Genomic DNA, 25,010 nt, shown 5'->3' with positions numbered 1-25,010 from the left:
TTGTCCATTTCTTTAGGTAACACATTTTCTATACAATCCTCAGGGCAATTTATTTAAATTAACAGATATTAAGAACCTATTATGTGCCTAAGGTAACAATCTATGTTCAGTGTCTGTTTCACTAGCAGCAGGACTTTGGTGAATTTTTATTTATTGATTCTTAGCCTCTGTTTCCTCGTCTGTAATATGGGGATAATAATACTACTGCCTCATAGGGTGGTGAGGATTAAATAAATGTGTGCCTGCAAAAACACTGCCTGGTGAATACTCTTACAATTACTTGTTGAGCACTAGAGATGAAAGATGAATACAAATGATGCCTGCACTCAGTGAACGTGCAACCTATATAGGAGACAGAGCGTAAACGTATAATTTCAGTAATGTGATTGTGATATGACGATAGATGTAGATACAGCTATAGAAGTACAGAAGAAATGCATCTTCTACAGGGATCTCTGTCTGTAGCCCAGATGAATCTGCAGAGCTCTTCACCTGTATATCAATCTGCTTAGTGGCTGTCACCCTGGGATGTTCCAAAGGAAACTCAGGCACTATCATTTATCCTGCTACCTGAGGGAGAAACTTGCCTGTCATTCTAGTGCCTCAACCTCACTGTTGCCCAATCAATCACCAAGCCTGGCAGCCTCTACCTCCCTAATATCTCTCACAGCCAGCTGCTTCTCTTCATCCTCCCTGCCATAAACTTTGTTCACAACAACGTCATCTTCCCCTAGATTGCTGCAATTGCCTCCCAATTGGTCTTCTTTCCTCCAATATTGCTCCTTCTACCTTGTTGTCTGCTCTGCAGCCTGAGGGATCTTTCTAGAGCACAGAGCTGATAGTATTATTCCCTTAATGAAAATTCTTAAATGGCTCTCAACTGCTTTAGTATAAAGTCCAAGCTTCAGAGGCAGCATAAGATGCTCTTCACGCACGCACATGACTTCTCAGTCTCACCTCCTGCTGCGGGTCTCTTTTCAACAGACACGTCCTGCATTCTGAGCAGCCTGGCAATCCAGGGACGTGGGCTACACTCTGCCCCTCTCACTTCTGGGACTTTGCAAATGTTCCTCTGTTCTTTTTACTCTTGCCATGACAGGGCTTTAGTAGTGACTTCATTACTTAAGACCTGAAAACCTGGAGAAAAATGCAAAATGCCATAACTCATCGTAGCATTCTCATTGCTAAAGAATGTACATGAGAGACCATTTTCCTCCTCATGCTTTCCTTAACCATATACTTTGTTCCTTTCGGTGTGATGTGGGGATCCAATCACCTGAAGCAATAACATTTGAAGTTTACAACTGATAATAAATTTTAAAGTAAATATGGAGGAGCTATGAAAATACAGAATTTCAGTTTATTAAATTCTTTTAAGTTATGGGAAAAGTATGAGACATGCTTCAAATCTATTTTTATTCTGAAAATATTGTGTTAATAAACCCTGCTGCTACTCTAGTAAGGGTTTCGGCAAATGTACAATCACTCCATTCTCTCTGAAGGAGCAGCGTTTGTAAATGCCAGTCATTCCTTATTAACTCACTCTTTGAGTATCTCAAATGCAGTGCCCCTGGTTCCATTATCTAGGATAATTGATGTGTACGCTATTATAGTCCTCTTTCACATTGGATTATTAACTGCCTCTGTGACATGCATATATGACTTCAACTGATTTTTTTTTTTTTTTTGTTTATCTCTCAGAGACTAGAATTATTATTAGTTATTTTGGTTTTCTAAATTTCAAAGTGAAACTTTTCTCAAAGCAAGTCTACTTCAGAGAGTATCTCAGCTAATAATCTTTATAGCTATACATTTTTCCAGAGTGGTTATGTCAAGAAGTTTGACCTTCATTTTTTGGACTTAAGCCAACGGTCCAATTAGATTTATTAAATAAGGACCTTTGACAAAACAATATTAAATCATACTACTACCTAAAATTTTGATGAAGTGCTTAATTGAAAAAAAATAAAGCACCTGAAAATAAATGGTCAAACTCCTCTATGGGTCAGAAATCTAGTTAATGAGAATCAGAGTCCTTTCTCTAAAGGACAGTTATCCTTAAGTAGCTTAGCTAAGTAGTGATCATGGGAATAATACACTGGCCTATAAAAAGGAGTTAATTGCATTTTTTTTCACCTTCGCCTGAGAAGATACACATATGAAATCCACCACTGTGCTTTTTCCAGTGTTCAGGTTTCAAGTATCTTGGTTACACATTCGGTGTGACTTGTATTTGGATGTGATCATTGACGATTAGTGTGGTGTTCGTGTCGTCATGCAGTTATTTGCAATAGCTTCCACTTTTGTGTTTGTTTGCTTGTTTTTGTGTGTGCCATAATTATACTTTAGACTGTTAAGAGAATACAAATCAAACACAATTTTAGTAAGTCATGGAAGTTATGTTTTGATAGTAACGTAACCCAGGTGACTGAGGGAAAATATACTTATGGTAGCACTGTCTGACGGCTCTGGGCCAGAAGAGAGGGGAGATCTCTGAAGATGGAAATAAGACAAGGAAAATAATAGGCCTTAACAGTGGGTTTTATTTAGTTTCCTCCTGAAATAGGACACAAATGATTAGTGGAGGGAAATAATTGTTTCCCAAAGACCATTCTCACTCGTACACATAAGTAATTTGTGCTCTAATTACCTGACCTAGAACCCTTTTCTGATGAAACACTGTTCCTGGCCTTATGTTAATAGTGAATTTGCCCCATGTTGCTTAGTATTGCATTACCAAGCTCATGTACGTTAGCTGACAACACATGCCACTATGCCCAAATACTTTTTCTTTGCCTCAGATTTCTCTTCAGGTTTCATAGAGGTACAGGGAAAATGCTGGTTTCCCCTGACACAGTAAAAAGAAAGGAAGGAGAGGGAGGTATGTATTGCAGGAAGTGTTTTTCCTTCCCTGTGAAGTTGTCATCATCCTCACTATGCTCCTACGTTCATTTAACCACTCTTTCACTTGTGTTCACCATTATAATCCATTTCAATTATAATCATATTGCTTACTGTATTTTACTAATGTTTGGAACTCCAGTGCTTGGCAACAGCGCTTGGCGTATATTAGATACTCAATAATTTTTTTAATTGAATAACTGCGGTATCTCTGGCACTAGAAATATTGTTGTTACTCAATGAATGCTTTTTAAAAAATAATAAAAATAACAGCTAATATGTGTTTTCAGCACTCACTCTGTGACAGGCATGGTGAGCTGTCTGAATAGGGTACCGATATTACCCCCTACAATTTAAGATCAGGAAACTGAAGCATAGACAGGTAAAGAAATGCCCCCCTCGGTAATACACAGCTTGTCAGTGGTTGGAATTGGAGCTCCAGTGCCCATGCATTTAATCTCTGTTCTAGATAAATGGAGATGGATGTAAATAATTGTAATGCTATGATTAATTACAATGATAGATCTATGTACTTGGCCCAATTGTGGCATGAAGGATAAATGATCAAATTTACTTGAACAGTCAGGGAAGGTTTCCCAGAAAGGGTGAAAATCTTGGCGGGCATGCACCACGAACACTTGGCCTAGTTCTCTTTTTGGTGTTGCCACCAAATTTTAGTAAGTTAGGCTGACCTCATGCAAAACACCACCAATCACACTTGTTTCTGTTTCCTTATCTATAAAAGAAGGGTTAGATTAAGTGGCATCTCATCTTAAATATTGTGATTCAGAATGCATTCTTTAACGGGAGTGTGTGACTTACACACAATGTAGACTCAATAAACATCTACTGAACTGAATTACTTTGAAATAGAGGGACTGCGTCCAGCGGGTGGTGTTGCTGCAGTTAAAACCATCATCTGTCTGGGTTGTTATTTTTTCATGATCTTACATAGCTATTGTACGTAAATGGAATTTGACTGTGTTAAAAGAATTTACTAGGGAGCTGCTCCTGCCCAGGGCGCTACATCAGCAAACAGAAACTTAGATACTTTCCTGTCCCTGTAAATGCCCTGTATGACCAGAAATGCCGTGTCGCAGTTTATCCAGTCAGCCAATCCCCACATGCTAAGCCGACTCTGGGCTCTAAACTTACTGCCTTGTTCCTTCTCACCACTATGTGGCCCCTGCCAATCAGATATTTTCTATTTTTCTCTTCCTTGTTCTTTTTCCTTTATCCCATAAAAAGTTCTTGCCTCCTGCCCCATGTTGCAGTTCTCTGAATGGAGATGGTCTGTTTTTATGAAGTGTTAAACAAAGTTTGTGTTGCCTAAAATATTTTCTTTAATCAATTTTTAACAGTTTTTGATGAAGAGGAAAGGTGTGCCAAGCTGACTGCTAATGGCCTGACTGCAGGAAAAGGAGATGCACAGGCCAGGTGTCCGCTGAAGCTTTGACTTTATTGTTCCTGTCATCATTACCAAGGGCTGTGGGTAAGTCCCGCTCGGATTGGAGCTTCACTCCCTTTTGTGCATTTCTCTGATCCAAACAAACTTTATTAAAACATATGTATACATAAAATTAAACATTTATATAAATTGAGTATATGCTCAGAAATATAGAAACTAACCCAAATGTTTCCAAGTTTACATGACCTAGAATAAACATTAAATATAATGCTTTTATTCTACCTAGGTTTATTAAAAGTCAAATAAGCTCATCTTATCTCTGTTACAGAATTTGTCAGCAAGAAAGATAGGCTGACAGTTGGCTATTTAATGTCTCAAAAAATTTCCATGAGTAATAATATAAGCATAATTGTTAAGAACATGTAAATTAATTAGAGATAAGTAAGATAAAAGTTTATAAATTAACTTTTCAACAATAATTGTGCTTTATGGCAGTTCTACTTAGAAATAGTTTCTAAAATCTTTTTGGTAACTTGAAACCTTAAAGTTATACTGAGATAAGTTAAATGCTAAGATATTCATTGAGTATTTCGATCATAATTTGAATAAGATGAAACACTGAAATAATTACTGAATGTAGAGTTATCCATTTTGCTTTCCTTTTACAGAAGAACTAAATACGTTTAGGTCTATTAGTAAACAGTGTTTTGTGCAACATTAAAAAATATACTATGCAGAATGTACTTCTAGAAATTATGAATTATATTTATAAGTTTGCCAATCCATAGAATGCTAGTGTAACAGTCCACAGTTTCTTACTTCTTAGTTTTCACTAGGAATTAAGGATTCTAAGTGTTACGATTATAATTAATATATAATTAAAACTGCTAAAAATAATAAGAGAAACATCTCTATGCAAGGAAAGTAGATGTGTTTTTGGTAAGAAAAGTTTTGAGATATGAAGATGTGCTTTTGGAATGGATAAAGAGAGTAGTTTTGTTGTAAAGTGACTGATTGTTCCAGAATGAGAAAGATTAAAAAAAAAAAATAGGACAAAATCTGAATGGATATAAAATAGTCATAGAAGGTTTGTGGAAAGGAATTTTATGTATGGTCAAGCTGGCTAAGATTGGAATGGATTTCTTTAAGTTTTTTTTAAAGAAAAGTTTTAACATCAAAAGTATACTGGTTCAAAATTAGAATTTGATTTTCTGTCTGTTAAAAGGACAAAGTTTTATAATATATCATCTATATATTGCATTTTGTGTTCACCACCCAGAGTTAATAAACAATAATAAAAAAAGGACAGTTACTTTGCATTATTGGTCTGCTCGTGCTAAGAGGTTTATTTATGTATTTATTTTTATTTTATGGGTAATCTATGTGAAAAGCAAAGATTTTGCGTCTTATCAAAATAATTTACTGTGCTTCAAGTTGTCATCATCAGGTCTTTGATTACTTGAGGAAACGTAGTCTCAATATTAAAAGAGCTAAGTTTTATTTGCAACTATGTAACCGTCTGTACTTGTCTTTAAATCTTCTGTTGTCACTTTGGTTAAATACATAATTAAGTATTATTTCATAATGAATTGTGATCCTATTTAATCAGATGTCAAAACCTTTTGACATTTTCCCAAAATCAGAGTCTAAAGGGAGTCTTTATGACTTCAAACTGACTTTGAGATTTCCCAGTGGACCCCTAGAAAAACTCAAAGGATTTCTCTGGCCAGGTAAGTTGTGAAACGAATTCGGTCTATTTGATATGCTAAATTACATGGGAGGCATTGTCAAATAAGAACTCTATTGACAAGATGAGGCATGAAGAGACCAATCTGAGGAGAAGAATAGGGCAGTGAGCTTCCTCTACATGAGGCTTACCTGTCTATCCCAAGACTAATTCTGGTAAGGATTTTATCAGGAAGAAGAAGGCAGGTCTAGGCCTGTTTTGAGGAGAGACATTCCAAAGAAGGAGCTATGTGGCAAACTAAATCATTCTATTTGAAAGAAAAAATATTTTACCCTCTTTGTATCACCGACCACAGAGTGGCTAAAACAGTGTCTTAATCAGTTTCTGGCCTGGGGAGGATGGTGTCTGAGGTAGCGTTGGTGTGGTGTGAGCTTCTGAGGATGCAGCCTCGGGGAAGCTGCAGTAGCCCAGAGCGCAGGTGGGGAACGTTTTGTACTTCGATACTTGATACATGTCGTGTGCTTACTTAATACCTCTCTCTCTCACTAGACTGAAAACTTGGTCATGGTACTCAGTCAGTTATGCTCACCTTGTATCCTCAGGACCTAGCAAAATGCCTGGCATTCATTCAGTAGGCACTCAAATATTTATAAATGAATGAATCTTACTTTGGAAGAGGTTTATTATTATGCGGTATTTCGATACTATATTAATCCCAATTAAATTAACAAAATTTGTTTTGTTATATAAATAACATTTAGCTCCTATAACTTTTCATTACATACTGCTCCCCGATTTTTCATTTCCCAAATGTATTGGTCCCAGATTTGTGTGTGTGTGTGTGTGTGTGTGTGTGTGTTTTAGAATTTGCCTGGAGGTTATTAACTGGGGCTACACTGAGCCCTAGGTAGTTCATGATTGGGCTTCAGGGACGCATATATATGTGCATGTGTATGTTTTTCTGGGGAATGGATTCTTAGATTTCATTAAATATTGAAAGAGGTCCCTAACTACTCTCCCTCCAAATGTTAACAGCAATTAGATGAGCCAGTGCTGGGTATATTTGAAATGTTATTTTTTTGTTTTGTTTTGTCTCCTGGTGCAAGGTGAAGGATGCTTAATTGGGATCTAGGAAACCTGAGTTCTGTTGCCTTAAAATCTCTGATCTGATTGGATCCCAATATTATCATGTGTAAAATGAAAATATTAAAGAGGCAAAAAGATGACCTCTATGGTCCCTCATAACTTGGGCGTTGTGACGTTTTACAACCTGAGTAATTGCTCTCCCAATTGTGAAACCTTGGGTTTGTTAATTCGAAGCACGTATCTGCTATTAAGTGAAGCTCAATTTCAGGTCCTTCTTGAACTCTAGGTAATCAGTATACACCACACTTACAAAAATTGTTTGTCTTCCTGTAGGGATTTAAAAATTTTTCCCATGTACCCTCAACTGAAGAGATAGTTTGTCTCTGAATTCCTTGTTCTACGATAGGCAATTTGAATTCTCAATCTTATTTCCATGGTACTGACTGTGTGCAGAGCAGCGCTTCTCAAAGCGTAGTCCCCCGACCCTGGAGAGTCCCAGAGATCCCTGCAGGGGTTTTGTGAGGTTAAAACTCTCTTCAAAAATAATTCTAAGATCTTATTTGCCTATTTTCACTCTCATTTTCTCATGAGAATCCAGTGGAGTTTTATATCACAACAGGTGGAATGCAGAAGCAGATATTAGGACCCCACTGTCTGTTATTAAGTCAGACATAAAAGAAATTTGCAAAAATGTAAACCAGTGCTACTCTTCTAATTTTTTTTTCTGGGGAAATACAGTTATTGTTCATAAAATATGTAATTTATATTGATATGCCATGGGTTTATTATACTTTTTAAGAACATAAAAAGTCCTGGACAAAAAGACAATGTGGAGAAACTAGACAGGTAAGATAAATATTTCCACTTGAGGCTTTTGTCTTACTCTTGCTGTCATTTGGAAGAGAAATAACATGGCCATTATTACCCTTGGTCTCACTATTTGGGTCTTAAAAATGTAGTGCAGGTCAGTAAGGTGCCATGGTCAAGTTAGCAGAGGAAGGTTCCAGGTGGAGAACTTGCTGGTAACTCACCATAGAACTTTCAAGCGTGTAATTTCCAACCCATCCCCAACTCTCTTCTCTTAGCGATGATAAGTGAGTTCAATTTAAAAATTGACTCTATGGAAGTCACATTATCAAGTAACTGACCCATAACCTATATGCTCCCATAAAATAAGTGTAAGGTACCTCCTTTTTAGGACAGTTACCAGCCCCGAAGGGTTTACACTGTGAACTTCTACAGCAGACTACATTTCCGCCCCATGAAACAGCAGCTTGTCTTCTGAGGTAGTTTCTCTGAACAGGAAATATACCTAGTCATTTTATAAATGTTTCATTGAAGAATATTTGAACCATTTTTATGTAATCATCATTTAAGAAGAAAAAAAAAGTCCTAGAGGCTTTCCTGCCAGGCCAGCCCCATCTATAAGCAATTACTTTCAGACTCTGAGTACTAGCAATACCCAAGTGCTTGTTGGAAGCAATATTTCTATTATTGTTAATGATGAAAATGTTTGGCTAGGGAGTATATCCATTTTCCTCTTTGTCATTTATAATCGATTACTCACGGTACCCCTAAGTGGAGAGTATATTTTTATGACAGTTGTGTTTCAGAAAGAGAACAGAAATCCTGAAGTATTGGTTATTAAGTTTTGCCTATCTATAACCTGCCCATTTTCAAGGCAACTGTGAAAGTAGAAGGTATTTTAAAAACATCATTTAGTTTCTCTGTCAAATGATTTTTACTGTATCTTAAAATAAATGGAAGGAAAATCTGGCAAAAATGTGTTGCTACTAGATATTGAAAAATCAAAGCTGCAAGACATATGTATATATCTATGGTAGACATGTATATATTTGTATGTGTATATACATATAGCATATCGAAACATGATTTTGAAAATTAGACACATTTTAGGTCATATTGTTTTCTTTTGATGCTCTGCTTGAGGAAAGTACAGAAACATACATCTAACTTTTTCTGTATTTTTGAGAAAATAAAAAAAGGGAAGATTTGAAAAAGTCATGTATCTCCGTTGCCTTATGGGTTTGACATCTCAAGCTCTTGAACTCAAAGATTCAATTAGAAAATTTTTATTTGGGGAAAAAGGATGAACACTAAGACACAATCTGTAATCTTACAGAGATAGGAAATAATTAAAGTCTAAAAAGAACAAGATAAAGAAAAACAAATATAAGAGGTAAAATCTGGCAACGTATTACCTAGTGATGAAAATGTTGTAAGTGGTTTATTTGAGTCAGAGATAAAGAAAATGGAGATGTAATTGTGGAGCATATCATCATTAAAATTGGTCACAGAATTTCCTGGAGTTTTGGAGAATGAAAGCTGAAAACAAGAAAGCTTTAAAAATTGAATGTTGAATCCGTTTGGTGAAAATTGACTTTGGTTGAAATGAGATGGAAATGTGAAGGCAGACACCCTTGTGAACACTGTTAGGGGTAGAATCATCATTTCAATATGGTTTATGTTAACAAAGAAAACCAAGACATTGCTATATAGTAAGAAATATCATAGACATTTGAATGTTATCCTGGTTAGTAATGTTGCTGGTTTTGGAAAATCAGTCCTATTTTTGTAAGATCTGTGCTTTGAAGTGTGTGTGTGTGTGTGTGTGTGTTATTCTTGTGTCAATACCCATAGCAAACTTGGAATCATGCAGTAGTCGACTAGTTATCACTCAAGTTCGATTATAGACCTTTATAGCAAATGTAATTCCCTGTTAGAAACCATAACAAACTGAAATTGCAAATAAAAGAAATATTTTTGATTGACACTTATACCCCTCACAAAATGATAACCCCCTCAATTTACCAGCCTTCTGACATCAAATATAGCTGTTACGATTCCATTGACTATATTCACTATGATATATATATATATATTTATAGTTGACATTCAATGATATTCATCTTCAGCTTCAGGTGTGTAGCGCAGTGGTCAGGCATCTACACCTGAAACTAATATAATATTGTTTGTTAGTTATATTTTAATAAAAATCTTAAAAAATAAAGAACAGAATATACCTAGAAATAAAACAAAACAAATATAGATATTTGATTAATTAATAAAGATGCTTTTGTTGTCTTCTTATTGAAACACAATTCTAAGAAGAGTTAACAATATGTTATCTAATTCAATAATGAGTAAACAAGACTAAGAATATTTTACAACTTTAAAGCAGTTTACAAAAACTTGGAGAAAATATTGGAAGGTGTTTATGGGCAGATACAATAAATAGAAATGAAGAATTTTGAAACAATATTTTTTGACTGTACAGTCATAGATGATCTGAGGAAGGAACTTGAGGAAATATTGAAAGAGATCAATGTGTCTATAATAGAAGCTCTTTGAGCTCAAACATGAAAAGATCATGTACAGAAGAGGTGCATGCCGTGGACAAACACAGAAGAGGGGCATATATCTAAAGAACAGGGTCAGGAAGGTTGAAGTCCAGAAAGACTTTGTAAGAAATGCTAACAACTACTAAAGTCCTGAAAACTATCTTGGTAGCAAGCTGAGAAACAAGAAAGAGAGAGATTCAAACTCAGAGAAAATAATATAATGTCAAGAGATGGCAGAGACAAAGCAGAATTATCCAGTTCCTTCTCTGCCTCTATGTTCTCTATCAAAAACTAAATTTTATTTATTTGGCATCAATTTAATGAGCATAGTCAGAGACTAAGTGAAAGGATTTATGGAATGGAGCTCTAACCTATAAAAGTACTATGGAAGTATTAATTGCTATGCATAATTTCATCAATAAGCATGTCCTTTAGTGTTCTCTTCAACATATATCCAGATTCTGACCACTTCACACCATTTCTATTGTTCTTACTATGCCCACTGCTACCACCCTAGTCCCAACTACCATTATCTTTCACCATATATATTATATAAGACCCAGTCTTATATGATAGTAAAATAAGACTGGGTTTTATATTAATTTTTGCTCCAGAAGACACATTAGAGCTGATTGTCCTGCTAGGTCTTATTTTCGGGGAAGCATGGTATTTATATTCTGGTCTGCCTAGCAGTGCCATTCAAGATGAGGAATATCAAGATGGTCAATTTATTAACGTATCAAGTTTCTGGAGAAGCATTCCTATTGTTGTCACTTCCATAACTTGCCTGAATAGCTATAACGATAGTGCCTGGTCCAGAGCCTGGAACAGAATAGGTACTCAATACAAATTTTTTAGTGATTATTTGTGAAGGTTTTAGAGCAGAGGTGGGCAAACATTTTCTGTATCGGGCCAGATGGTAAATATTTTAGGCTTTGTGGGCCATATGGGTTTTGTTGCAATTATTCAACTCTGCTGAGGTGGTGTGAAAGCAGACGACAGTATGTAAATGAACCAGCATGGCTGTGTTTCGTAAAACTTTATTTACAAAAACATGTCATGGGCCAGATTTGGCTTTAGAGTCAGACAAAGCTAGTTTTCAAATCCAGCCCTACTGCATGCTAGGCACGGGATTTTAGCAGGTCATTTAATTAATCTCTGCATAAGATTCCTTACTGGTAAAATGAGGGCGAATCATTTCTTTTTCATTGTTGTTATAAGGATTATATGAGATATGGACATGAGGCAGTTTGCATAGCATCCAGGACATCTGAAGTACCCAGAAAAGTGGCTGTTACTGTCATAATTTTTCCTGTGCTTCCTCAAAATCGTGGAGTCATTTCTGTAGAGCATATTCCCATAATTCCTGGGCACTGGGAATGCTCTTCTGCAGAGACATCCGGTCTACCTGAGTTACCCCAATCCTCGATTTTTAATAACTTCTCTAAACATTACCAGACACCCTCACCCTTTTAGGAATGTTTCTCAAATTACCCCTTCCTCCATTCTCACTGTCATTGATCTAGTTCAGTTCTTCATGACAAGAACTTATTGTGCTTTTTTTGTTTGTTTGCTTTGTTTTTCTGGGTTTTTTTTTTTTTTTTTTTTTGTACACTGGACTCTTGATTCCTCAATTCGTCCTCTACCTATCCACCTAAATTATCTTTTTAAAACATACCATGACATCACTGCAGTAATTAGAAACCTTTGATTGTTCCTAGATAACTATGGAATAAAGTACAAATCTCTTACTCTGGCATTTAAGATCCTATATCAGGTCCCACCTTCCCAGGCTCATCTCATGTTCTTTTTACTTCTGAAGTAATCTGTATTCTGGTTTTGCCAGATTACTCACTTTTGCCTTTTCATCTTGAGGAAAATATCATGCTTCTTCCTTGTTCATATATACATATATATGATTGTATTATGATTAGTTGTGATGTTCTTGAAGGTAGGGACTATTTTTTTTTTTTATCTCCAAATTAACTACTTTATCTTCAAATTAACTGTCTCCAAAAAAACTATTTTGGACTCTCAAAAATGTAAAATTGAATGGTCAGTTCCAATAGTCTCCTTGGGAGAAGTTCTTTTTGTGAGGTGCTACAACTATTCTTTTAATTTTGTCTTCTAGATCTCATTTTCCAAAGTCAGACTTGAAACTTAAGTGATAGAATGAAAAGCAAAGACCTTTTTTATCCTAAGAAAAACCACTACATATGTAGGTTGAGTTACTACATCTAAAAGTCCCTTAACCATTCCTCCCTCCACTGGTGGAATTTTCATTCCCATTTCCTATGCTACGTGCAAATCTGTTACAACATTTCTCAGATTTCATTGTAATTATTGTTCACTTATTTTTTTTTTTGACTAGATTTGGAATCACGTTTTATTGTCTTAGTATAGCATCATAATATGTGCTCAAAATTTTTTTTTAATGGATGGATGGTTAGATGAGTCAATGGGTAAGTCCCCAAGCAATATCCCTTTTAATTAAATCTATTAAGACCACAGGGTTTAATTAGTATGCTGAAATTTCTTCCTGCTTCTAAGTGTTAAACAAGTGAAAAGAGCTATTTAAGACAACAAACATTTTCAAACATTGCTTCATATTAGGAATAGCTTTAAAACTTCTGAAAACTAAATAAAAAAGCAATAAAGGAAAGCAATTGTTATGAGGGGTTGAATCACTAAAGAAATAATGGGAGAATTATTTTATGTATGTAGATGTTTAAGGCATAAATGTCAGTCTGTGCCAGTAGTTTAACATTCTGCTTAACTTGAAGCATTTGTGATGTTGAGAAGTACAAGATATTGGGGAAGTAGGAGCTAGACAGATAAACTAGTGATTGTTTCAGTGATGTTCTCAGATTAGCCAGATGCGAAACTTTAATTATGATTAACCCTGTTCACTTTACATTTGACAGAAGTAACACGTGCTTCAGAAATGCCAATTAAAAATATACTTGCCATTTTTTGTGTGTGTGTGTGTGAAATGCTGAATGTTAGTATTCTATGTAATTCAGTCCATAAAGTATTATTTTTAGCCATAAATATTATTTAAAAATAAAACTTTTTTCCCCCAAGTGAATGCTGGCCTTTAACCCATGTCTTTAATAAGTCTTTTTCCTTAAGTAAATCATAGACACACTATGATTAAAATGTTATCATCGATTAAAAAAATTTAAATGTTCATTGTATTTTTTTCTAGCATAGAAATATCAATAAATGTGCTTTTATAAAATTTTTGATAAAGATTTTAAACAACTTGAAAAAAGTGCTTTGCTGCCCTTCTTTTTTTCTGTACTGGAGATTGTTCTTTCTCAAGTTTAGAAACAGCTTTTCTAAGTCAGATACTTTTAACTTCTTGAATCGTTAGGGGTTTGATACCATTTATTCTAGGCAATATGTGACATTAAATTTTTTTCAAAACAATTACCAAAACCACTCATGGCATTTTAGATATCAAATGGTGCTCATTACTAACAAAAACAAACAAGCAAAAAAAAAAAAAAAAATGACTAAGAAAAATACCCACATATAATCCAAAATTCTTTGATGAACATGCTGGAGACATTTCAATAAAAGATTCTTAATAAGGACCACGTCATAGACAAACAAAGTAGAGACACACAAACTGAATTTTATGTGGAACTTATGCCTTACTTGCCAATTAAGTGCTCAGTTGAATAGCATGCCATTGCCTCGTGACAGAAGTTACGCCAAAAGCATTGAAAACACTAGTCATTCTCTCAAAAAAATGGAAGAGAGACCTTGTCAGTGATCTTTCAGGTAGATCCACAGAGGTAATTGTCATCAGGATCAAGGAACTGAAATTCCAAGTCAAAGGCTGAGGTTGACATAATTACAGTGGGACAGAAAAAATATGCTGTGAGAGCTCTCAGCAGAGATTGCTAACACACAGTGTTTTGCTTTTTCAAAGCACCATATAAATGCTAACTCTTTGATCCTTACCCTTTCTTAATAAATAATTATTATTTCATATTTTAAGAATTGTAAGGAATTAAAGTATAGATACTAAGCTATTTTTCATGGTTTCTTAAGGAGTCATTGTGAACAAAGCTATAGGCCAGGCACTTGGGACTTCTAGTTTAGGCTCAAGCATTTGCTCTTCAAAAGTCCCCATGAAAAGAAAAATAACCTATTTTTCTCAATTAAATGGCAGAAGTTTTTCTCCAATTGTCTCAAATTGAACATTTTTTTCCCCCCAGAGGTTGCTGTAAAAATGTTTGGCACAAAGTGTTTAAGAAATAATGATGTTAGTTGTGCATAATGAACTGTAGATAATTATAGCTGAATTTGAAAAATAATCATAAACTTTAAGTCTGGCTAAGGACAAAGTTTGAAGTGTATAGTTTTGTTCAGTGCCTTCCAATATCTCCTCCTAGCTCCCTTCAATCCCCTTCTTTAGCGGTCCTCTCCCTACACTGGTCTATATCTCTACTCTGGTGAATCTTGACCTTATGCTACCCTTGGCTACTTCTCACCCTAAGCAATGCACAGTAGTGTACATAGGAGTTTGGATCAAAGGACGGACACATCAAAGTCTGAAAACTGTCTGCCTCTTACAAGCTGGGTGATCTTACCAGCTTCCTTCTTTGAACTCTCTAAGCCTCAGTTTCCTCATCTGTCACCTGGGGATAATAATAGTATTTACCTCAGATCATGCATATGAAAGACTTGGCCCAAATGCCTGGGAAATTTTAAGTATAAAATAAATTCTTACTATTTTGTTGCCTCTTCTCTCTTCCTCTTTTTCTTCTCTTTTTTTCCTCTGTTTTTATCTTGTCAGATTCTCACAAATTGCCCTGATAATTAATTATTTCCTAGATGCTAATGAAGATTTAATGACAGATACCCAAAGATACCTTCAGTTAAAAAGAAAAGCTTTATACTCTGTGATGACTTAACTCAGTAGTCCTTTGTGAGTCTTAAGCACAGAGGTTTGATTTAATTACACGTATTTAAATCATTACACATGCAATGTCTCTCTTTTACTTGTTTGTTTAGTCTTTTCTCATTTCCATTCCCTATACTCCAATAGTAACCATTCTAATGTATTTAATGTGTATCCTTCCATTTGTATCCTTGTAGATTATACATTTTTATTTTACTTGCATATATTTTAATTTATGTAAATCAGATACTATGTACTAGATCTCATTTGCTTTCAGGCCCTTTTTACTTACAGGATGTTTTTAAAATCCAGCTAAATTGTTATGAATATTCTAGTCCTTCATCTTTAACTGCTGTATAGTACTCAAAGGTGGACATTGATCTAAAACTTTTCAAAGATTTTCAGCAAAGAAGTCCTTAAGGTTGAGGAGAGTAAACTTACATCCTCATAGCTTCTCAAAGTAGAGTCCAAAGCTTTAGGCTTAAACCCTGTATTTTTTGAAATAATTTGATTTAACATTTAAAAAAGAAATCATGTGTATTTTGCATTTTATTTCATAATATATCCATGTTTTTATTATAAAAATAACATTTTAGATTACAGTTAAATTGTTTAATTTTAATTTTTACTAAATCAGTGAAATTGATGCTTTGGGAAGATGCACCATTTTTTTCCCTGTGAGTTTTCGTACTCTGCATATTGCCGTGTAGTCTGAGTTTGAGAAGCATGGTCTTAATCTAAAATAAGCAACTCTTAAAAGTAGGATTTTAGGCAAAAATTTGCTGAAGTGACAGAGAGTAATAGTTAAATCCCTTCTCATTAGGAAAGGCAACCCTAATAAATATGCTTAGCATTGGAAACCTCAAACATGTCATTTCCTGTAGTAAACTGCTGAAGCTGTTGGCTTCTGCTCCAACTTAACCATAATAATATAAGATAACTAGATGTGTTCCTAAAGGAACCCTCTTTGAAAGAAGCTAAACTTTTAGGAGAGTTTCTCTGAGGTGCCTACATAGTGGCACCAAGGGATGTCTTATTGAGGAGTTCTGTGAATCTCCGCTCCATTTCCATTAACAGTTCCCCAAGCCTCTCACAAGAAACACATCACCTAAGTAATAACTTCAGACACCACCCCTCCCAATCAGATAGCTTTCTGCACCTACTTCCTTGCCAGACATTCTAGAACCACCCTTGCATTTCTGCTTTTATACGTTTGCTAATGTTGTCTTTAGCCTTTCTTCTCTTTTATCATTTTTGTGGTTCAGGTCAAGGCTTATATAGTCTCCTGTGCTTTCCTGGATTTCATTCATCATTCTGCTTCTCTGAACTCCCTTATCACTTAAAGTCTCCTTAATTTAGCCCTTTTTATTTATTCTTGTTTCATGGGTGTTTATCTTGACTGTAAGCTCCCGGTGGGAAAGGATTATATTTTATATATTTTTCTGACTCTCCCTTGGCACTTAGCATAGAAGTGGACATATAGTAGACCTTCAATAAAAACTTACTGTTTGAATAAGTTGGCTTACCTTGGAATGTTTGGTTAAACTCTAACTGTATATGTTCTAAGCCTTGCCACTCAAAGTGTGGATCACAGACCAAGAGCAAGAGTATCACTTGGTAGATATGCAACTTGTTAGAAATGCAGAATCTGGGTCCCATCCCAGACTCTCCAACTCATAATCTGTATTTTAAGGAGATCTCCTGGGTGATTCCTATGCACATTCAAGTTGAGACATACCGAGTGTTCTTCCAGGCCCTTAGCGTCAACAGATGAAGCTTGGAGAATTTGAAACAAGATGATGGTTCAGAATATTTTTTAAAAACTTGATATCTAGGCTTTACCTCTGGACCAAATCTGCCCACCCTCTGTTTTTGTGTGGCCTGTGAGATAAGAATGGTTTTCACATTTTGAAATGGTTGAAAAAATTCAAAAGAAGAATATTTCATGACACATGGTTATTATATAAATCAAATTTTAGTGTCTATAAATAAAGTTTTATTGGCACATAGCCAAACCTATTTGTTATATAAAGTCCATGGCTGCTTTCACGGTACAAGAGCAGAGTTGAGTAGTTGCATCAGAGACCGTGTGGCCTGTAAAGCTGAAACTATCTACTCTCTGGTCCTTTACAGAAAAAGTTTGCTGGCCCCTGATCATGTTGCTTGTTTCATGTTGTTTGTTTATACAGAAGGAGCTGTAGGTAGATTCTAGTTGAACTTGTGGAAATGTAACTATAAACTTTATACATGTATTGGCTTCAGTATTCTATGTATGTATAACATAGAGGGAAGCATATAGCTCTGTTATAAAATTATGTTCTGTGAAAAAAATTATTTTGAAATGTAGGATTATTATTTTGTGGGATAACAGTCTTCTTTTCTAACCAGTCGCAGGAAGTAAGAAAAATAAAAGTGCTTGAAAATACCCAGTATGTCATTGTCATTTGAAACTCAATAAGCTATTACAGTTTTGTCAGGTCCAATCTCTAAGGAGGTGAATGAAAATATATGTCTTAGGCAGTCTGACCCCTATCAACATCATGCATCGTGGTTACTCTGACATCTGAAGAAGAGCAATTCTGCTCTGTCAACTTAGTCTCAGAGTTACTGGCACAGGTCACTCACTTTTTCACCTTTAGCTACTGGATAGCAGATTGAAATTAAAGTGAGGAGGTGTGGAGAAGGTGTCCTGCGTCTTCTGTCAAATTAGCCTAATCCTCAGTAAGTTGTGCTGCTAATTCAGCATGTTCTAATGGCTCCTGACACTATGAGAAATGTCACCCTATGACTTTAAAGGACTTAAAAATATTTATTTTGAAAAGCTGTATTGTTTAGTTGACAGCTTGCTAGATGACAATTAGAAAAGTGTGGGTTATGCTATTCTCATTAGCAAAATATTTTGCAAACCACTCCTATTCTTGCCAATTCAGATATTTGCTGAATGAAGTAGGCTGTGAACACTTGGCTTTTTTAAAAAAACAAAATACTTCTATGGTGATAAACAACAACTGCAACAGAGTTTGGTTACTTTAGATGAAGGGCTAGAAATTTAATTAGCCATATAAATAAAAACAAAAAATTAAAAATAGAAAGCCTTAACTACTTCACTTTTGTTCTATTCCTACCTGTTTTTTTCCCTTCCTTCCTTCCTTCCTTCCTTCCTTCCTTCCTTCCTTCCTTCCTTCCTTCCTTCCTTCCTTTCTTTTTTTTTCTTTTATTCTTTATCTTTTTATTTTATTTTTTTGGAAGGATTAGAGTGAGTAAAGAAAGGGAGAATTGACAGTGGATATAATATCAAGCTTGGCGTGCACTGGAAAAAATAACCCAAGTTTCCCTAGACTTCACCAACCTGGGGCTAGACATGAGACCATAGTAATAGCCATGATAGTCAGAATGTCATTAGTTATTAATTCTTGCTTCAACCATTAAATATAGACGCTCCAGGCGAGGGCAAAGTGCTTGGCCTGGCATCACTGCCTTCCTGTCCTGCTTGCTAGCTTTTTGTCAGTCCCCGGTGTCTTTGGAGGTGTTGCCACTGCTGGGGCAGCCATCATGATGGATGCAATGCAGGCCTCAGACAGACCAACTTGTGCAGGGTCCTTGGTGAATTGGAAGGGAATGTCTTTCTCCTCTTTGTTAGACTGTTTCAGAGGTTTCAATACAGTGCTCTTGGTCATCAATATTTTACAATATGAATAAGCTCTTGCATTTTTTACTTACAGATTTTTCTCTCTAAGCTAGAACCCAGACATGTCCATGGGTCTAATCCATAGATAGGTTTGATTGATGCTACAGTGAACCAACATTCCCATCCCTGGCTTCGGTATCAGGTCAGTTTGCTGTGTTTTCTTCATGTACCATCCAAGTTGACTTGGGAGACCTCATTTACCAAGTCACAATGCATGTTTATCCCCTTACTCATCGAGCCTTAGCAATGAGGTTTCCAGGTCCCATACAAACATATCTTGGTTGGGCCATCTTTCTGGACCACTAGAAATGCCCAGACATATCTGACTCTCAGTAATGGACACAACCTAGCTCAAGTCAGGTGGTTTGTGTGGGCCGGAGAATTTCATGCGCTACATATTTGCACACCATTCTTAGATGGAGAGTAGGGTCACTGTTTCCTTCCTCTCCCTTGAAAGCTGGGAAGCATCAAATTGTATAATAAGTTGAGGCAGGCAGTAAATCTATTTGGAGTGGTAGTAGGGAGAGTTCACTTGTTCATTAAGTACCAACTTATGCCAGGCATTCTGATATGGGTTATCTAATTTAATGATCACAACAGTCTGCTTTAAAAAAAAAAAAAAAATTACAGTTTACGTTATTAATCTAAAACACAGAACAACAACAAGCACCCCCCATCCCCGAGATTGAGAGTTTCAATAAGTTGCCCAAATGTATATAATTAGAAAGTGGTAGGGTTTCAAACCTTGGTCAATCAAACTTCAGAGCTCATTAATTTTTTTCACTGTAATATATTAAAGATATTTATATGTCTTTCCTATTTATTTTGAAAATTCACTAGGTTCCTCTCTATATTTGGATTACATTTGAACATTTTCTCCCATTGCATTCCTCTAAACAACATACTCCTCCTTATTTTTTTTACCAGAAACTTTTTGCATTTTTTTTTCCAAAAGAGTTGTTGCAGTGTATTAGCACAAGAGAGAAGGAGGAAGGAGCTGCTATTAAAACAAACAAGTCTAAACAATACTATCGTGCTTAACACCTTGTAGCTGACACAAAGTAGCTACTCATATTCCTGGAAGGGTAGGCCTGGACATCTGCCATTTCCATTAGGAGGAGATGCTTCTGCCCAGGGATAAATTGGTTCCAGTTGTCTTACAGCATTCAGGCATTTACCATGCTCAGCCAGGAGACCATCAACCCCTTCATCAAATCAAAAAGTAAGAGCAAAGTTAATGCCAACGAAAACATCAGGGTGTGCAATTTGGTTCATTGTACTCTAAGTCTGTGGACAGGTAGGATTGTGTCATAAATATGCTCCTGGGAGCGCTCTGCCTGGAACTTCAATTATGGAGACAATGGGTACATCTCCAGCACACTGCTGTGCGTGTTCCAGTATTGTTCTGCAGGCAGTTAATAAAGAAAATAAGTAATTAGTGGCTTTTTGCGTTAAGTGCTTTAGTTGTAGTTTGGTCGATAGTTTTGAAATTAAATTGTTTCCGTGTTAGTCCTGTGTTTTTGCTAAACAATACTTAATCTACTAGGGAGGCTCTTACTGACAGAAGGGAGGAATCTATTCCATGTTTTTGTAACTGTGAAGATTTTCTAATCTATGTGTGATCAGTTTTAAGATACTAAATATCAGACTTTTAAAATATAATTTATCAGGGTCAAAGGCATGGAATCAGTTACACTGATTGGTAAGGAAATGGAAGGGTTTTACTAGACATAAAAATAGATTTTAAGATTTTGTTACTGTACATGCTCATCTCTGGAAATTTCTAGTGGTATGTGTAAGTGAAATATGTATTTTTTCATGGACAAGTTTTTAATTGTTTTGGTTAAATATAAATAGTTAAGAAATAAGGTAAGCAATGCATATGGTATTAGTAGTACTCTTATATGAATATGTACATGGTAAAAGATGACAGGCGTTTTTTATTCCTTTAATATACAGTGTGAAATAGTTTATGTAATTGTTTGATGTCATATATGGAAAATATTGGTTATCATTTGATGGTCTCTTCTTCTGTGGGAATGTAATTTACATTGGTTTATTGGTAGAAATGCATATTAAATTATGGTTTCCTAACAGTTTATTTCACCCAGAATAATTTTATTGCATGCCTCCAAAATGACAAAATACTTAGAAGTTCTTCATGGAAGTACTCTCAAAGTATGCTGCATATAAACTATAAGATTTGAAATTCTGTGATCTGTGGCTTATACGTATTTAGAAAATTATTACCAAAGCAGTGCACAATTTCACACATAATAGATGACTCCATCATGTAACAAGACAATGCTGGATGTGCTATTTTGTTAAAGAAAGAAAGATACTTCATGTTTGGTATTCATACTGTTAAATTCATAAAATAACTTAATTGTTAGTATTGCTAGTTTATTTTTTCTGAGGCACTGCTGAGAATATTAAATTTTCTTCCTTTCTCAATAAGAACGTAGTTCAGCTTCATTTTACCTTTTAAAAATAAGCGTTTAGAGAAAATTAGAGAGCACATATTAATTAATAATTAGGGGTTACAATCTCAAATGCATTCAGGGACCAGGCAGGTAAGCTACCTGGGGAAGGCCTTTGAGCTTTGCAATAACAGGAAGTGGTAAAGTTGATAGAGAATTGGAGATATGTCTCTTATAAAGGCATTAAAACCAAAAATATTGTTCTCGCCAAGCAAAGTCTAACCATGGGATATTTACCCAAGGAGTCTAGTTTGTACCCTTGCAGATGTTCAATGATTTGCCATGTAGCTGATAATGGGCAGAGGAGGCCCTGCTCATTCAATTGATTTCACTCAATTTTCTTTTTAACGTTTATTTATTGGATAGCTACTCTGAAAAAAACTTTGAGCCAAATGAGGAGTATTCAATATTGAACCCATAGAGATGGCCCCTGTTCTCAAGGCCCCTGTTTCTCCTGACTCAGCTGGGCTCAAGATTAATTCCACCAGTCCATGTTTTGATAATTTTTGGAATTAATTCCTAAAGGTTTTGTGTAACACTATTCAGCATCTAAGGATTCAGGAAATGGATGTTTTAGTAAACGAGACCTACTTAAAGAAATAACTCAAGTATGTATGTGCTAATGTCACCAAAAATCAAAGATAGTAACAACTTGACCAAAAAACAAGCACAGTTAACCACTATGCCTGCAGCTTTATCTATAGGTTGACAAAGCTTCTGTTAGCAATGGAGAGGCAAGGGAAGAAAAATATACGTTCTCAATACACCCCCCCCCACACACACACCAAAATGCTCCTAATAAAATAATTTAAAAAGGCAGCTCAATCTTGTTTGTAGTACTTCTCTTTTAGTACTCAGATAATCAGACTTATGAAATAAATACTTGAAGAGCAGGTCATGTGTAGTACATTGGCTCTAACCTTTAACGTCATGAACAACCACAGAAGCAGAGAGCTGAAATGCTTTTAATAACAGGTACTAAATAAAAATGCATGTGAAGTGGCTGAGTATAACATAAGAAGGACTGTTGAGACCGGTAGGGGGCTTGGCACACTATGGAGTCTAAGAATTGCTTAAAGATATTAATATTCCTTAAAAAAATACATTTTCTGTTGCCTAAAACAAAGCACTTTGAGCTGAGATGCTTACTTTGTTAAACCTAATTCTGCTCTTCAATTTTTAAAAAGCAATTGTGACTTAAAAAAATATATTAGTATTTTGTAGTTTTGAGATGGCGACTATTAGTTAAAAGAGCGATTTCACTTCAGAAGTGTAGCATTTGACACCAAATCCATAACAAGCTTCACTAAAACAAGGTTTTCTTCCTACTGGGACTCATTCATTCAATGTAAGCATACCTTACATTTTCAATTACCTAGACAAAAGAACATGGAAGACAATCTGTTATAGCCAAAACATTAAAATTCATACAAAGATGATCACAAGGTCATATCAGAGCGTGGTTTCTATATTGATGGGAAAGATGTATTTTCTTACTATCAAGGAAGTTGCAGTTTCATGTACCCCACTTTAAATGCCAGTCTTTCTAAAACCACAGAAACCATGCCTCCTCAACATGGCATTAAGAATTTTGTATTTGGAAATGTGATATTTTAAAACCTTTTTGCCTGTAGGAAACAGGAAATATAAGACAGACAAATCATTTATGCTATCAACCCTTTTGAGAAATATCAAATTGTCTTCCTAAAGCATTAAATGAATGCATTTATCTTAAAAAAAAATAGACTATCTCTTTGCTATAAAATTTCATTTTCTTAGAAAATATAAAGATCAAAGCATTTCATGCATTAATGATCATTATGGTTATCAAAAAAGATTTTAAACCTCTGTGTCCTTGCCCTTGACAACTTACAAAGGACCACTTTTTATGCTGCGGTTCTCTCAGGAATCTGGGATACAATCATCAGTAATTGATTTTGCTGAGAGATCTAATTGTTTGATAAAAGCATTATTTCATCCTGTACAGTTGTAACCTTGGGGGAAGAGGTCTTGACTCTTCTTCTTTTAGTCCTGAAGAGATATGTCTCTAGATTGAATGGTACTGCTTGGTTGACTGTTTTGAATTAATTGTTTGGTCAATTCAGTCAAGGAGCCAATTTATCCTTTCTTTTCCTCTTTTAGTTGAGTTGATTTTTGCCTGAGCAGACTGAAGAACTAGGCTTCAAGGAGAACAAAACCTGAGTTTACATTTTGCCCAGGTGGAAGAAAAGTGCTAAAAGCCTTAAGACACTCTTGATCAGAACTTTTTCATAAAGGCATATTTTTGAGGGTATGAAAACTCCCTTAGAAATCATCCTTACTTTAGCATCTCCTAAAGTGAACCTCTTTTCATCTTCAGATCTACTTCTTCCATGAGCTTTTACCATCCATGACTCCCTTGGGACAGAGCTGTGGTCCTGTTACTCCTCTGCACAAAAGTGGTCCTTGGCTCCCCATTGCTTCTGAGCCAGTCATTCTAGGATCTTTGAAACCTGGTGGTGATTCACATGCCATCCACTGAGAAGATGCCTCATACCCCTTCCCAGCAACCCATTCAGACTACTTGCTCTTCTCCGAAATTTCCCTCCTCTGCCTCTTTGCTTACCCGGCTCAGCTGATGCACATACAGGTTTTCTGTGAGTCATCCTGATAGTAAATTCGGTGCTCGCTCCTGATTTAAGTGTTTGTAGAGCTTCTCCATGCCACTCTGGGGAGGACCTCTTTTCTGTGTCTTTTTTCCTTCGCTTCTTCTGCCCACTGGACCCTCAATGACCAGGCCATACCATAGACCAGTTTTTCATGCAGGGACTCAGGGTTGCTGCCTGTGTTTAAAGCTCTGTGTGTTTACTAAGCAAAACTCAACTAACCATGCATTCATGTCACTATTTCTTCCCTAACAGGACTGAGTGTACTTTTTCTGCATTGCTCACAACCCTGGAGGTATGTGTTACGTGTTAAGTACTCGGATTAGTAGTATGTCAAAGGACTGTAGTGGTGTAAATTCTCTGCTGCTAACTATACATGTTCTCAGGGATCCCAGATGTAAAGTAAATTGAGGTACAATTATCATCACTGTTAAGATAATGCATCTATAGTGGTCGTTATCTCAGACATGAATGAACTAATATCTCTGAATTGTTTATGCCTCTGGGACACAGTCTGGAAAACAGAGGAATATTGAACATCTGCAGAAATCAGAAGTATGTCTACCATTCAGAAAAAAAAAAAAAAAAAGGAGTGAGTTTAGTTAATGTTGAGCCTTGACTCCACATTAGATTAACTTCAATCCACAAGTGTTCAGTAGCTTTGTGTTCAACTGCCTTTTGTTTATTTCCCAAAGGGGGAAATAATTGACTGTGCACAATATTTTGCTTGTGCCTGAGGCCCAATCTTACCTGTTGTGTATCTCCTTAAACCTGAGGACTGGAAATATTTCCCTTAGCTCCATGATGCACTTTCAATCCTGTCTACTTCAAGTGACTT

General features: G+C 35.8%; 1 long non-coding RNA gene across 1 annotated transcript in view; it reads left to right on the top strand.

Annotated features, from left to right (window-relative positions):
• LOC141568315 (uncharacterized) overlaps nt 1-25,010 on the top strand; it is a 693,059-nt gene that overhangs the window by 388,094 nt on the left and 279,955 nt on the right. The window contains exon 2 of the long non-coding RNA XR_012491444.1: nt 4,263-4,393. This is a non-coding gene — a long non-coding RNA (uncharacterized LOC141568315). The remainder of the gene's footprint in view (nt 1-4,262; nt 4,394-25,010) is intronic.

The sequence above is a fragment of the Rhinolophus sinicus genome, linkage group LG02 (assembly GCF_036562045.2).
Source record: "Rhinolophus sinicus isolate RSC01 linkage group LG02, ASM3656204v1, whole genome shotgun sequence".
Lineage (NCBI taxonomy): Eukaryota > Metazoa > Chordata > Mammalia > Chiroptera > Rhinolophidae > Rhinolophus > Rhinolophus sinicus.
This window is presented reverse-complemented; position numbering and strand designations above follow the sequence as displayed.